We start from the raw sequence: 10,813 nt of genomic DNA, 5'->3' as shown, positions 1-10,813 counted from the left end.
TGGGCTGTGGCAGGGACAGAAGGATGCCACACCCAGCTCATGTCTGTTCCTGCCCCTGGGACACACTACACACTCTAAATGCTTCATGACTGTGCCAGCAGGGTCCCCACCATTGTGCCAGCACACAGTGGGAGCATCACAAGCTTGGCTCCTTCTTTCCAGTGGGGAAGGTTGGTGTCCCAGTGGAACCTCCCTGTTTTGGGGTGTCTCTCCATCAGCAACCCCCTGCCTCTTCTCCCTCCCTCTCTGAGTCACTGCCTCCAAGTACAAGTCTGCAGCTCTAAAAATAGAGCACATATGGGGGCATAAAAATACCCACAGATGTAAACTACAGCAGCAGTGCCCCCCTGCCCTCAAGTCCCCCTCCACTGACCCCAGGGTGGCCTCCCCAGGAAATCCCTGGACTGGCAACTCTTGCTTGACCTGGTGTGGACCCAGAGTTTTCAATCTGCTGGAAGTCCTTAGCCAGGGGCCACCTCTTGCCCACACTGCCCAGCAAAGCCAAACTTCCTTTCCTTGTTGGCACAGGGCTGCCACCTCACACCTCACACTCCCTGGGAGGCTGAGCTGCCTCCCAGAGCTGGAGGTGGGCCCAGAGAGGGGAAATGACTTCCTTGGGCCACACAGCCAGCAAGAGGCAGGGCCAGGCCTGGACTCCGAACCAGTGCCCTGGCAAGCCCCGGGGAAGAACAGCAAAGCCCGGAGCCCTTGCTGCCCTCCACCTGGCATTGGTCTGCCCTGGACACCACATCCGAGCCCACAGAAGCACCTCCCAGCAGCTGCCTCTCAGCGATGCCAGCCTCCCAGAGGCACAGCCAGGGTGTCAGGGCCCAGCCTGGCAGAGGTTCTGCCAAGTGAGGAGGTGAGAGAGGAGAACTCAGAGGATTCCCCTCCCTTCACACCACCTGGCGCCCAGACTTGCTGGGAAGGCAAAGCCGAAAACAGGACTTAGCAAGGCCTCCTGGAAAGGTGACGAAGGAAAGGGAACCCCAGGGCTGCATGGAGCCTGGGCTGGGGGTGCCCTGTCTTGGGAGGGGCCCGTGGAGCAGCACCTTCAGGGGTAGCAAAAGGGCAGCCCAGAGACATGCTCTCTGGCAACCTGACAGGTGTGTTTGGAGGAAGGCGAGCAGGAGAGGAAGGCCTACTGAGGGGGAAAGACCAGGCAGTTTCCCAGGATTCCCAGGGTTAGCCCACCGGGGTTCACAGGAACCAGAAAAGAGGGAAGATGGGAGGCTGAGGCTTTGCTGGGGGTCAGGCTTTGGCAGTCAGAGGGGCCTCTGCCACCCCCTCCCAGGTTGGTGCTGAGTTCACATCCCACGCGCAGGAAGCTGATGGAATGCACGCGTGTGTGCACCCGCGGTGGCCTGGGTGTGGGTGGGTGTGTGTGCATATCTGCCAGGTTCGTTTCTAAGGGTGTGGGGCCTCCTCATGCTCCTTCCTGAGTGTGTATCATGTATGTGGCCTGGAGGAGATAATGGAAGCAGATATCAGCCCGATGAGGGCTTTGGAGGTGGCCCTGGCCGACAACACCCTCCACCTCTGTGTGTACACGATGTCTGGACGGCGTCTCTCTCCGTCTGCCGGGTCGGTCAGAGGAAGAGGCGGGAGTCTTAGCTGGGGTGTGCAGTGTGTTCCGGTGTCTGGGTCTCGGGGTATTTGTGCATCAGAGCGTGCTTGCGTCTGTGTCTGGCTGTGCACGGGTCTCGGCTGTTTGTGCAGCACGTGTGGCTACTCAGCGCGTCTGAAGGCAGGACAAAGGCCTCGGCCGACAGACAGGTGGTGTGAAAGACAGACCTGCCCCAGGAGTCCTCACAGGGCCTCTGGCCTCGGAACATGACAGCCGGCAGGGGTGGGGCCCGGGGAGAGGGAGGTGGAGCAGAGTCTCCGGGCTCCCTCACCCCAGGCCTGCGCGGCCACTGCTGGGGGCCTGAGGCGGGAGCAGCAGAGAACCCTGGACTAAAAAGGAGACTGGCTGCATTTCAAGAGGCCAAAGGAAGAATCCTTCCTGTCTCATAGTGGGTGGAGGATGGACAGGGCCAGGAGAGGGGTCTCTGGAGATCCCTGCCAGGCAGACACCCAGGGGCAGAGAGGAGAGCTTTGCCCAAGGAAGGCTGGGAGCTGGGAAGGTCCCAGGGTGGGAACATCATCACGGCTGTGGGCAGCAGTGGCAGAGCAAGCACAAGGCTCTGGGAGGGGGAGGTCTGAGTTTCAGACCCTAAAGAAAGGTGAAGTTCTCCTCAACCTGATCCAGCCTCCCTACCTCCATCCAGATGCACCCCCACCCCAACCCTGTGCAGCACAAGAGAGCGTGTCACCTGTGAGCCACTCCATCCCACTGCTGTGGAGATCTGCCTGGACCAAGAGTCAATGAACTGATTCTAGCCAAAGGCAACTCTGTGACCTTGGGCAGTTTATTTAGCCTCTCTGAGCCTTAGTTTCCTCATTTGTGCAATGGAGATCTCTCCGTTCCCCTCCTTGAAATGTTGCTGTGGGTAAGGAAAGCACTCTGCCACCTGAGGATTAATCATTACCCTGGAATTTTTTCCAAGGCCATTAAGGCATCCCTCTGCTTCCCCAGACCCTCCAAGTGCCAGGAGGTCTCAGAGAGAGACTGAGATCCTGGATAGAGGATTGAAAGGGTATCTTGGGGCCAGCTGGGCGTGACCACCACCTGCCCCACTCAGCTGCTGCCTTCTCCCCGTTCAGGGGCCTCTTTGGCTGATTTCCCTCTCATCAGCTAGGAAACTCAGGGTGGCCTTTCCTCTGGTCCAGCTTCTTCTTCCAGACACCCTGGGGAAGGAGGGACCCCTACCCTGGGGCAGGGTGGACCTGGAGCCAGAGGCTCAGCTCCCTTTGGGGAGGAAATAACCCCCCTCCTTCGTTTTCCCTCTGCCTTTCTCTCCTGCTCTGTCCTGGCCCAGCTTTTCTCAGTGCCCCCTCCTGCTGGCCTCTGATTTTGGTGAGGGAGGAGAATGAAGCATGGGGCCAGATGCCATGTGCCATGTGTAAGGGGCGGGATGTCCTTGATTCCACCCCCAGGCCTGTGGTCCATCCCAACAAAATCTTGGGGTCACGCACAGGTCGGGGTCTAATCACCAAGGAGGAGGTGTGCTCACCTCCTGAGCTGGTTTATGTGTGTGTGCGTGCGTGCGTGAACACAAAATATCTTCCGGAAGCCCAGGCGCCCCACGGCTGGCACCAAAGTGCCTGCGGGGTGCGGGGGACCGCCCTGCGGATTCCCATCGAGTCCTCAGATCCTGTGGCGCCAGGGGAAGCGACGAGGGGGCGCCCGACCGCGTGACGCGGGTGCCCTGCTCCGCGGCGGGTCACAGACGGGGCGGGGCGGGGGTGCGCGCTGCCCCTGGGGAAGCAAGGACTTCACTGCCCCTCAGCTCAGGATCGTTGGACCACCCCCACTTCCCTCCTTCGAAGACCAGAGAGCCTCTTCCTGGGGGGTGTCGTGGCCAGGCCCCTCCCGGAGGGATCCAGGGAACGCGCCCACTTCTCCGCGCCCCATCCACAGGATGAACGGAACACGGGACCCCCACCCACGCAGGGGGGTGGGACCCGAGACCCTGATCCGCGGCCTGGACTCACCCCCCGGAGGCGGGGGACTGAGCCGGCTCAGCCCAGGCCTGACCCTCGGTCCCCCGCCTGCAGCCGCGGCCAACCAGGGCCTGTTCCCGGTCCACGCCGGCCCTGGCCCCCGGGTCCCCGCTCGTGGCCCCCATCCTCCCGCCCGGCCCGCCCGCGCGGGGTCTCAGCTGCCAGCCGAGGGGAGCCTGAGTCACCTCCGTCCCTTCCCCTTCCCAAGGCCGCCGCCCGGGCGGGGCGGACTCACCCGCGGGCCTGGGCCGGGGGCGTCCTGGGCTCGGCACTCCGGTGCCAGCGGCAGCCGCTGCAGCTCTGCTCGGACGCGGCTTGGCGTTCGCCGCCGCCGCCGCCGCCGCAGTTGGGGGGGGTGCCACGTGACCACGGAGCCTCCTTCCCGGCTCGCTCCCCCCTCACTGCGGAGCCCGAGCCGGAGCCGAGCTGGAGCCGCGGGCGCGGGAGCGGCGGAGGCCCCCACCTGGCCGCCTCCAACAGGTCCCGGAGGCGGGCGCTCTGCGCCCCCATTTTACGGGTGGGGAAAGTGAGAACCTGAGGGCAAGCACTGGCGCAAGGTTACAAGGCTAGATGGACAGGGCCCATGCTCCAAGGAGAGTGGGACAACTTGGGGGGGAAATGGGGGCGACGGGAAAGGTGGGGGCCACTCTCTGGGCTCGCGTGGGCTCCGCGTGTCCGCAGGGGCGGGGAGGAAGGAAAAGGCGCACAGGTTTAGCTGGGCGAGGAGGCTGTACCTTCGCTGCACATCCTTCGCATGGGCGCTTAGCGCGCGTCCTCGCTGAGGCCCAGCGATGACTCTCCGCAGCCCGTTAGTGGCTCTCCGACATCCTCCCTGAATTGGGCAGCTCGTGTCCCACTCCCAACCTAACCGGGAAGGCCGCAAGGGGCGGGGGGAGTGGCGAACCTCAGGCCACGCTCTAAAGGGGTAGTGGAGGGAAGGCAGCAGGACAGTGGAGTCAAGAGAGTGAAAATCCAGGCAGGAAGGGGCCACAGAGATCACCTTAACCTGACCTCTGAGGCCCCGGCGGGAAGAGACTTGCCCAAGGTCACAAGCAAGTGAGCAGCAGCAGCAACACTGCGGACACGTGAGAAGCTCCCGGGCATCCATCCCCACTGAAGAGAACCCATGTTGTGAGCCCACTGGGCTTCCCTCCAAGGGACAACCATCGTAGATGAACCAAGGAAACAGGCAGTATGTCTACAAGGGCCAGCGCTGTGAGGTAGCCCCAAGTCACATGGAACATTGACTTTAGAAGGGAACTTTGAGACCTCTGGATCTCAAATAATTGCTCTAATAACTGGGGAAACTGAGGTTGCAAAAGGGGTTGAGACAAACCTCCATCTCATCTACCCTCCAAGGGCAGCAAGTCCAAAAGGCCCACTTCACAGACAGGATTTAGGGAAAATTTAAGTCTTGTATTCACTTATTCAACATTTTTATTGAGCACCTGCTGTGTGCTTAACAAGTGACTGTCACTTCCACCCCCACCCCCCCGTTTTCCCAGCGGTGGGAACTGCATTTCATTGAGGAAAATACCTGGGACCTTCAGTAACACATCAGCCTCTGGATGATCTGAGACGTACAGGCCGCTGAGTTTTCAGTCCTGCAGGGGCTGGAACCAGGACCACGTTTCCCCACCACAATCCTCAACCCAATCAAGAGAGGCTAGACTTAAAGGGGAACAGCAGCCTGTGCCTCACCCTCATCTGACCCCCCGCCCCCCCTCCACAAATGTGAAAAGGCAGAGGCGAAGTAGAGTTGGGGCATTAGTTCTTTCCAGTTTTTTCTGTGTCTCTCCTGCAGGCTCACCCCAGCTATGTGTGGGAAAGAGTTCCGAGCCCAGGGCTTCTCAAACTTCTAAAAGCATAGGAGTGGCCTGATAGAGATTCAGTGGGCCTGGGGCCTGAGTTCCTGCATTTCTAATAAAGCTTGGCAGCATTTCTAGTCCAAGACAGTATCTGAATAGTGCTGGTAGCACAAAGTTGCCAGGGAAGAATGAAAACTGCTGGGGCTCTGAGAGTCGACTGCTGGAGAGGCACCTACTCACTCTGGACCCACCCCAACCCTGGGGGCCCTGTGATTTCCTACCTAAGCATCAGGCCTGAGCCTGGATCCTTCTGAGGATGCACCAGGGCTTTAGAGTTTGGTTTAAAGCTGTAATAAGAGGGAAGAAGTTGAACGAGACTGGCCGAGGCACTTCCAGAGGTGGTGCAGAAGGGATTTCGTAGCAGCAGTTGCCCCAGACCAGTATGTTGTACAGGGCACTGGTCCTGAGATGCTTGGTGAAATAAAATCCTTTTTAGGAAATGCTGGTTGAAAGCCCAAAGCCCTTCCAGGGCAGCATGCGCTGGGCTGCCCTGCCTATAGCAGGGCTCACATATCTCAGGAAGTGCACACAAATTCCAGGGTTCTCTGAAGCACCACATCTCCTCCTGTCCTTCATCTCCTTTTTTGTATGCTAGGCTGGATGCACCCCTGAATTCAGTTCCCATCAAAATTCCAGTGCCTCTTCCTGCTTCTCCAACTACTCCCCCAAAACGCCCTCTTCCCCTCTGGGCTCCCAACTCTGGCCACGAAGGCATTGCCGATGGTACCATTCCAGATTGTGAGTGGAGACAAAGGTGCCTCGGGCAAGGGGCCAGCAGAGGCAGGGGAGGCACGGACATGAACTAAGCGGGGAGTTGCAGCTGTAACCTTTCATGGTCTGGACCAGCAGACCCCAAGGTCCCCAAGGGCCTAGGATCCTATTGGCACTGAGGGACTGAATGTACTCAATCCTGGTGGAGTAGGTCAAAGAACGAAGGCTCTTTTGTGCCAGGCCTCTCTATTTCTTTATGACCAAGTGCTTCAATTACAGCATTTTCCTCTTTACAGAAAACCTCAATGCATGAGGCTTATAATCTCTCTTGTGTCCTGGGGGGCAGCATGCTGAGATTGTCAGGGGCCCTGGGGAGAAGGCAGCAAGCACGTGCCATAGGGGGCTGGGCACGGAGCCAGGGTATTGAAGGGAAGATTGGATGAAGGCCCCAGAGCTTCGCTTTCCCTGCCCTATTTCAATCCAAACCACTCAAGACTGACCACTCACGCATGGCTGACTCTGGGCACAAGCCTTTTCTTTTCCAAACACTTAATACATTGCGACCAAGCCACCACCCCTGCCCTCCCTCCCAATTGCTGTAAAAAGAAAGCTGGTTTCAAAAAATCTGACATCTAAGAAGGGTGGAGAATGAAAACGGGGGTGGCACAACAGTAAACTTGGAATAATGCAAGCAGGAGTCCAAAAATGGGAACGATGCCTTTTGGAAATAACTCTCCTGTCTCTGCTCACCCCTCCCTGGCCAGATCAACAAGGAGAAAGATGGGGATGGGGACCACCCAGTGGAAAAGGCAGAGGGAGAAAACCCAAGTGGTAGGTCCCCAAGGTATGTTGTTTACAGAACACTGAGTCAGGTCTGGGAGGGGCTGGTAAAGAGGAGTGCGGGCTGCAAGAATAGCTGGAAGGTAGGTCCATTCTGGTGACTGGATAAGGACTGGGAATCAGCTCCAGAACATATCTGTCAAGAACCTGAGGCCTCAGTGTCTGGGTGGGCTGCCATGCTGATGCTGGAGATACAGCAGAGAGAATGTAATACTGGGGGACCCATTCTTGGATGACAATGTGAACACAGCCAAGAAGTCCCCATTTTGAAGACAAAGGAGACAAGCCCAAAAGTGGGGATAGCACTGCTCACACGAAAGTAACAGAAAACTCTCAGAAATCTTGCTGGGCAGGAGCTTCCAGTGGATTCTGGGGTTCATCCATTATTCCTTGCTGAGAACCCATTTTATGTGACACACTGTGGGAGACAGGATGAATAAGATGGCCAGAGCCCCTGCCCTCAGGGAGCTAGAACAGTCTCACACTAGTTAGGCTAATTCATTTTCTGGGATTTGGAGTTGTTTTAGGTGCAGTCAGAATATCCAGCACAGCCCTAACTCCAGCTCCCAGTTAAGACAAAAATAATTAATTTACTCTAGTCCCAGAAGTCTAGACAGTTTAGCACGGCTTGAAGCCTCTTTCACCCAGAACCAGTGCATGCTACAACTGGCAGAGAAGATGCAGCAAAAACTCCAAACCAACCAAAGTGACTCACATACTGATAAAACGAGGACGTCCTTAGAGGTGATCCGGGTAGGCAGTTTTCCAAGTGCACTCCGGGGAACTTCAAGGGAGTGGGTGGGTATGGGAGTGGAGCTGAAGAGATGCAGCCCCCCTGCCTCCTTCCACCTAGTTTGTCCTTAACAATTTCTACACATCCAACTTCCTTTTAGAGGCCCAAAGGGGAACACACTTGTCCAGGATCATAAAGAGAGCTGGTAGCAGTTCAGTGTTCCCTGGGTTACAAATACAAATACACGAGAATGGGGGAGGGGAGACCAAGAGCCAAACAAGCAGAGGCCCACGTGCCGGCCGGCAAGGATTCAACCGGGCAGCGGCTGCTCAGACCTTCTGGCTTCCTTGGGGTGTGTCCCCCACTTCCTGTGGCCCAGGGCCTGCCTTGCCTGGCAGCACTAAGGCAGATCTGGAATTCAAGCTGCCACTCCAGCTGCTGGTTCCCTCCCTGACCAAGAGCAATTTCACTTCAAAGGCCTGAGCCTACAGTCTCAGCCAAATCCTTGAAAACACTTTTTTTCCCCCTTTAAGCATAATGTGGGCAAACAGATGATGCCCTCTATCAGAGAGCAATACTGTAATTATGTTGGACAAGCTCTCGGAGCTAACTTCGGGGGAAATCAGACAGCCTCATGAAAGGGAAAGTGTGAAAACACAGCCGGAGAAGAGCCCACGTGTCACTGGTGCTTGTGGATGGAGCCCATTTGGCAACAACATCCATTTCTTTGGGGATTGTGGTGGTGTCTGCGCTGAGTAGGACACAGCAAAGGCTCAGTCCAGTAATGAGCTGGTGCAGGTTCCAATTCTAAAGGCAGAACAATGTCACCAGGCGACTCCTGGCAAGCTGCAAAGACGACTTGATTCATAAGAGGAATTCTGCAACCTCCCTCTTCCCCAAACCTAATGAGGTTCATAAGTGATACTTAACTTTTATCGTATGAAGAAATGTCACCACCTTGTCTGAAACGTATGCATTTAAAGTGCTGAATGTGACATGGATGGCAGTACACTGTATTCATTTCATAAAACTGGTCATGTGGTTGATTTGCTGGGGAAGGGGAAGCACAAGAAATACCTGTTCCATGCACTCTACTCTTGAACAACATTATTCACTGGGTCTCAAGAAGTACATAAAGAATGAAAAACACGACTCTCAGATCAGGAAGTAGCCTGAAGCACTGGCCAGTCTCCTGCTTTGCTTCACGATGCCCGGTGCCTGCCTCCTGGGCTCCCGGCACCTGTTCCTGATATTCTTGGCAATGACAATCAAAACACCGGAAACTGCCCCTCTGGGGCAAGACCTGCCTATCACAAAGACAAATCTTCAACCAGTATTCTAAACGTGTTCCAAATATCTTTCAATATGACCCTGCAAAAGAGAAGCAGAATCAAGGTGGCTCATTGTCTGGACATTCGTTTCACTTTCCTTGGGGGCCAAGAAGTATTTATGTAACAGAAGACTGAACACCTCTGCAGCCATCATTTTAAGTCTAAGGGTGTCCAGCATAAGGTACATCCTAAAACTCTCAGAGTGGGAGGTTCCAGACAGCTTGGCTATGCCGTTAGAAGACCTTTCTGAAGACTCAGGGAAAAGATTTCACAGCATTTCCTCACAAAGGCTAGAGTCTAATTAAAAAAAAAATCATACAAAGCATTTCACCCCAACAATATTTTTTATTGCTTGCTCCTGAGTGTGGGAGGGTAAACAAGGCAGCAAATACTGCCCTGTTCTAAGAGATAAGGGAGCTAAGACAAAGAAGCGAAGCTAAGTAACTTTCCCTAGTTACAAGGTAAATGGTGAAATTACCCGGAACATAGGTGACCCAACTTACCAAGCTTGCCCTTTCAGTACTCACCTACCCACGTACATGCTCTCTGAACAGCTAGAGGACCCCTCAGCCCAACTAACTCACCAGCCAGACTTGGGGAAAAACAACTGTGTGGGATGTGTGAGACGGAGAGGTCGGCTTCTGTGTTTCCCTCCTTGGCGCCCAGGACTCGGCACAAAGCTGTTGCTCAGTGAAGTATCTATCATACAAAGTGACACCATTTTATGAATATCTGGAACTTGTATTTTGATGAATAAAGAATTCCAGTAATGTTGGTTATCAGACCCCAGCTAATGTTGGCATCTATGCAATGTCTGAGTTTTGAGGGTGGCGAACTGCTTGCCTTCAGAATCAGAAAGGCAGCTGGCGACAAAACGCTGCATCCGAGTTGGGGGGCGGTGTGCAGGGTGTTGGCAAAACGGTGAGAATTTTCTTGAAATGAAAATCCTGGCTATTTATCAGACTGAACTCTGTTCCTGGTCCCTTGTAACACCACCAAACAAACTCAAACGCCAGAGAGAAAGGATGTGACTGACACTCCTGCGTGATTCTGTAACAGGAAAGACAGGCTCTCGTGCTCATTCCACCTCAGTTTGTTTGGACAGAGACAAATCATCCTTTGGGTATTTAAAACGGGTTACTCAATCCCAGTATTAGCTTCAATTATTAACCCGAGTCTGGTCAACAAGCCCATGACCATACAGACGAACCAACAGTACGTTTAAAGTAATAGAAAATTCACTCTGGATTACGACTCCATGGAAACAAAGGGACATTCATTTCTTTTTAATTTGACACAAAGGTAACTGTGATTCTTAACAATAAAGTTCATTAATACGCAGAAAGATAATTATTCTGCCAGGGAATGAAGACATCCAAGTGGAAACCTGTATTTCAGGTTAACAGAACGTGTACCAAGGTGGTATGTTGTCCGCATTAGTTCGAGATTGATGAATGGACAGAAATATGGGGGGGGGGGGCGGATGTGGCAGATGGACATAACTTCAAACTTCATTATACCTTCCACAGACTTGTCTAATATAAAAAAGTACACATAAACGACACAAAAAATTGATAGGAAAGAGTCTCTGCATTTCAGCGTGGTCACAGCTCAGAAAACAACCAATCTCCATCTATTTATAAATACACAGAAAAAGCAAGGATTTTAGGTTACATGTTGCACCTGTTTCCCCTGTACAAAGTGGAGAGGGTGGTGATGTAGGC

The 10,813-nt window shown here is 54.6% G+C and overlaps 1 protein-coding gene across 14 annotated transcripts in view; it reads right to left on the bottom strand.

Moving 5' to 3' along the window:
• RAP1GAP (RAP1 GTPase activating protein) overlaps positions 1-3,954 on the bottom strand; it is a 62,670-nt gene extending 58,716 nt beyond the window's left edge. For 13 of the 14 annotated variants that reach the window (XR_012079429.1, XR_012079433.1, XR_012079434.1 and 10 more), the window contains exon 1: positions 3,842-3,954. The gene's annotated coding sequence lies outside the window, so the exon portion shown is untranslated. The remainder of the gene's footprint in view (positions 1-3,841) is intronic. The other variant, XR_012079436.1, reaches the window with a different exon arrangement.
• Positions 3,955-10,813: the final 6,859 nt, after the last annotated feature.

The sequence above is a fragment of the Vicugna pacos genome, chromosome 13 (assembly GCF_048564905.1).
Source record: "Vicugna pacos chromosome 13, VicPac4, whole genome shotgun sequence".
NCBI lineage: Eukaryota > Metazoa > Chordata > Mammalia > Artiodactyla > Camelidae > Vicugna > Vicugna pacos.
This window is presented reverse-complemented; position numbering and strand designations above follow the sequence as displayed.